Here is a 6,013-nt window from a genome sequence, read left to right as displayed (position 1 = left end):
AATACTGACTACTGACTGTTGGTAATACTGACTGTTGGTAATACTGACTACTGACTGTTGGTAATACTGACTACTGACTGTTGGTAATACTGACTACTGACTGTTGGTAATACTGACTACTGACTGTTGGTAATACTGACTACTGACTGTTGGTAATACTGACTGTTGGTAATACTGACTGTTGGTATGACTGTTGGTAATACAGACTACTGACTGTTGGTAATACTGACTACTGACTGTTGGTAATACTGACTACTGACTGTTGGTAATACTGACTACTGACTGTTGGTAATACTGACTACTGACTGTTGGTAATACTGACTGTTGGTAATACTGACTACTGACTGTTGGTAATACTGATACTGACTGTTGGTAATACTGACTACTGACTGTTGGTAATAATACTGACTGTTGGTAATACTGACTGTTGGTAATACTGACTACTGACTGTTGGTAATACTGACTGTTGGTAATACTGACTACTGACTGTTGGTACTGACTACTGACTACTGACTGTTGGTAATACTGACTACTGACTGTTGGTAATACTGACTGTTGGTAATACTGACTACTGACTGTTGGTAATACTGACTGTTGGTAATACTGACTACTGACTGTTGGTAATACTGACTACTGACTGTTGGTAATACTGACTACTGACTGTTGGTAATACTGACTGTTGGTAATACTGACTACTGACTGTTGGTAACTACTGACTGTTGGTAATACTGACTACTGACTGTTGGTAATACTGACTACTGACTGTTGGTAATACTGACTACTGACTGTTGGAAATACTGACTACTGACTGTTGGTAATACTGACTACTGACTGTTGGTAATACTGACTACTGACTGTTGGTAATAATACTGACTGTTGGTAATACTGACTACTGACTGTTGGTAATACTGACTACTGACTGTTGGTAATACTGACTACTGACTGTTGGTAATACTGACTGTTGGTAATACTGACTGTTGGTAATACTGACTACTGACTGTTGGTAATACTGACTACTGACTGTTGGTAATACTGACTACTGACTGTTGGTAATACTGACTACTGACTGTTGGTAATACTGACTACTGACTGTTGGTAATACTGACTACTGACTGTTGGTAATACTGACTGTTGGTAATACTGACTGTTGGTAATACTGACTACTGACTGTTGGACTGTACTGACTGTTGGAAATACTGACTACTGACTGTTGGTAATACTGACTACTGACTGTTGGTAATACTGACTGTTGGTAATACTGACTGTTGGTAATACTGACTGTTGGTACTGACTACTGACTGTTGGTAATACTGACTACTGACTGTTGGTAATACTGACTACTGACTGTTGGTAATACTGACTACTGACTGTTGGTAATACTGACTACTGACTGTTGGTAATACTGACTACTGACTGTTGGTAATACTGACTACTGACTGTTGGTAATACTGACTGACTACTGACTGTTGGTAATACTGACTACTGACTGTTGACTGTTGGTAATACTGACTACTGACTGTTGGTAATACTGACTACTGACTGTTGGTAATACTGACTACTGACTGTTGGTAATACTGACTGTTGGTAATACTGACTGTTGGTAATACTGACTGTTGGTAATACTGACTGTTGGTAATACTGACTACTGACTGTTGGTAATAATACTGACTACTGACTGTTGGTAATGCTGACTGACTACTGACTGTTGGTAATATGACTACTGACTGTTGGTAATACTGACTACTGACTGTTGGTAATACTGACTACTGACTGTTGGTAATACTGACTGTGGTAATACTGACTACTGACTGTTGGTAATACTGACTACTGACTGTTGGTAATACTGACTACTGACTGTTGGTAATACTGACTACTGAATACTGACTGTTGGTAATACTGACTACTGACTGTTGGTAATACTGACTACTGACTGTTGGTAATACTGACTACTGACTGTTGGTAATACTGATACTGACTGTTGGTAATACTGACTGTTGGTAATACTGACTGTTGGTAATACTGACTGTTGGTAATACTGACTGTTGGTAATACTGACTACTGACTGTTGGTAATACTGACTACTGACTGTTGGTACTGACTACTGACTGTTGGTAATACTGACTGTTGGTAATACTGACTGTTGGTAATACTGACTACTGACTGTTGGTAATACTGACTACTGACTGTTGGTAATACTGACTGTTGGTAATACTGACTGTTGGTAATACTGACTACTGACTGTTGGTAATACTGACTGTTGGTAATACTGACTACTGACTGTTGGTAATACTGACTGTTGGTAATACTGACTACTGACTGTTGGTAATACTGACTACTGACTGTTGGTAATACTGACTACTGACTGTTGGTAATACTGACTACTGACTGTTGGTAATACTGACTGTTGGTAATACTGACTGTTGGTAATACTGACTACTGACTGTTGGTAATACTGACTACTGACTGTTGGTAATACTGATACTGACTACTGACTGTTGGTAATACTGACTGTTGGTAATACTGACTACTGACTGTTGGTAATACTGACTGTTAGTAATGACTACTGACTGTTGGTAATACAGACTGTACTGAGTAATACTGACTGTTGGTAATACTGACTACTGACTGTTGGTAATACTGACTACTGACTGTTGGTAATACTGACTACTGACTGTTGGTAATACTGACTGTTGGTAATACTGACTGTTGGTAATACTGACTACTGACTGTTGGTAATACTGACTACTGACTGTTGGTAATACTGACTACTGACTGTTGGTAATACTGACTACTGACTGTTGGTAATACTGACTGTTGGTAATAACTACTGACTGTTGGTAATACTGACTACTGACTGTTGGTAATACTGACTGTTGGTACTGACTACTGACTGTTGGTAATACTGACTGTTGGTAAATACTGTTGGTAATACTGACTACTGACTGTTGGTAATACTGACTGTTGGTAATACTGACTACTGACTGTTGGTAATACTGACTACTGACTGTTGGTAAATGACTGACTACTGACTGTTGGTAATACTGACTACTGACTGTTGGTAATACTGACTACTGACTGTTGGTAATACTGACTACTGACTGTTGGTAATACTGACTGTTGGTAATACTGACTACTGACTGTTGGTAATACTGACTGTTGGTAATACTGACTACTGACTGTTGGTAATACTGACTGTTGGTAATACTGACTACTGACTGTTGGTAATACTGACTGTTGGTAATACTGACTACTGACTGTTGGTAATACTGACTACTGACTGTTGGTAATACTGACTACTGACTGTTGGAAATACTGACTACTGACTGTTGGTAATACTGACTACTGACTGTTGGTAATACTGACTACTGACTGTTGGTAATACTGACTACTGACTGTTGGTAATACTGACTACTGACTGTTGGTAATACTGACTACTGACTGTTGGTAATACTGACTGTTGGTAATACTGACTACTGACTGTTGGTAATACTGACTACTGACTGTTGGTAAAACTGACTACTGACTGTTGGTAATACTGACTACTGACTGTTGGTAATACTGACTACTGACTGTTGGTAATACTGACTACTGACTGTTGGTAATACTGACTGTTGGTAATACTGACTGTTGGTAATACTGACTACTGACTGTTGGTAATACTGACTACTGACTGTTGGAAATACTGACTACTGACTGTTGGTAATACTGACTACTGACTGTTAGTAATACTGAGTGTTGGTAATACTGACTGTTGGTAATACTGACTGTTGGTAATACTGACTACTGACTGTTGGTAATACTGACTACTGACTGTTGGTAATACTGACTGTTGGTAATACTGACTACTGAGTGTTGGTAATACTGACTGTTGGTAATACTGACTGTTGGTAATACTGACTGTTGGTAATACTGACTACTGACTGTTGGTAATACTGACTACTGACTGTTGGTAATACTGAGTGTTGGTAATACTGACTGTTGGTAATACTGACTACTGACTGTTGGTAATACTGAGTGTTGGTAATACTGACTGTTGGTAATACTGACTACTGACTGTTGGTAATACTGACTGTTGGTAATACTGACTACTGACTGTTGGTAATACTGACTACTGACTGTTGGTAATACTGAGTGTTGGTAATACTGACTACTGACTGTTGGTAATACTGACTACTGACTGTTGGTAATACTGACTGTTGGTAATAGTGACTACTGACTGTTGGTAATAGTGACTACTGACTGTTGGTAATACTGACTACTGACTGTTGGTAATACTGACTACTGACTGTTGGTAATACTGACTACTGACTGTTGGTAATACTGACTACTGACTGTTGGTAATACTGACTACTGACTGTTGGTAATACTGACTACTGACTGTTGGTAATACTGACTGTTGTTAATACTGACTGTTGGTAATACTGACTACTGACTGTTGGTAATACTGACTACTGACTGTTGGTAATACTGACTACTGACTGTTGGTAATACTGACTACTGACTGTTGGTAATACTGACTACTGACTGTTGGTAATACTGACTGTTGGTAATACTGACTACTGACTGTTGGTAATACTGACTGTTGGTAATACTGACTACTGACTGTTGGTAATACTGACTGTTGGTAATACTGACTGTTGGTAATACTGACTGTTAGTAATACTGACTACTGACTGTTGGTAATACTGACTGTTGGTAATACTGACTACTGACTGTTGGTAATACTGACTACTGACTGTTGGTAATACTGACTACTGACTGTTGGTAATACTGACTGTTGGTAATACTGACTACTGACTGTTGGTAATACTGACTGTTGGTAATACTGACTACTGACTGTTGGTAATACTGACTGTTGGTAATACTGACTACTGACTGTTGGTAATACTGACTGTTGGTAATACTGACTGTTGGTAATACTGACTACTGACTGTTGGTAATACTGACTGTTAGTAATACTGACTACTGACTGTTGGTAATACTGACTGTTGGTAATACTGACTGTTGGTAATACTGACTACTGACTGTTGGTAATACTGACTACTGACTGTTGGTAATACTGACTGTTGGTAATACTGACTACTGACTGTTGGTAATACTGACTGTTGGTAATACTGACTACTGACTGTTGGTAATACTGACTACTGACTGTTGGTAATACTGACTGTTGGTAATACTGACTACTGACTGTTGGTAATACTGACTACTGACTGTTGGTAATACTGACTGTTGGTAATACTGACTACTGACTGTTGGTAAACTGACTACTGACTGTTGGTAATACTGACTGTTGGTAATACTGACTACTGACTGTTGGTAATACTGACTACTGACTGTTGGTAATACTGACTGTTGGTAATACTGACTACTGACTGTTGGTAATACTGACTGTTGGTAATACTGACTACTGACTGTTGGTAATACTGACTACTGACTGTTGGTAATACTGACTACTGACTGTTGGTAATACTGACTACTGACTGTTGGTAATACTGACTACTGACTGTTGGTAATACTGACTACTGACTGTTGGTAATACTGACTACTGACTGTTGGTAATACTGACTGTTGGTAATACTGACTACTGACTGTTGGTAATACTGACTACTGACTGTTGGTAATACTGACTACTGACTGTTGGTAATACTGACTACTGACTGTTGGTAATACTGACTGTTGGTAATACTGACTACTGACTGTTGGTAATACTGACTACTGACTGTTGGTAATACTGACTGTTAGTAATACTGACTGTTGGTAATACTGACTACTGACTGTTGGTAATACTGACTACTGACTGTTGGTAATACTGACTACTGACTGTTGGTAATACTGACTACTGACTGTTGGTAATACTGACTGTTAGATAGATAGATAGATAGATAGATAGATAGATAGATAGATAGATAGATAGATAGATAGATAGATAGATACCTTTACCAGTGGTTACAGAGTTACCTTGTTCACTGTTGAGAAAAATACCAGACTGAAAAAAAATAATGATGCTTATGAT

Source organism: Oncorhynchus gorbuscha, linkage group LG05, assembly GCF_021184085.1.
Source record: "Oncorhynchus gorbuscha isolate QuinsamMale2020 ecotype Even-year linkage group LG05, OgorEven_v1.0, whole genome shotgun sequence".
In the NCBI taxonomy this organism is placed as follows: Eukaryota; Metazoa; Chordata; class Actinopteri; order Salmoniformes; family Salmonidae; genus Oncorhynchus; species Oncorhynchus gorbuscha.
The sequence above is the reverse complement of the archived record's forward strand: the minus strand, read 5'-3'. Positions refer to the sequence as shown.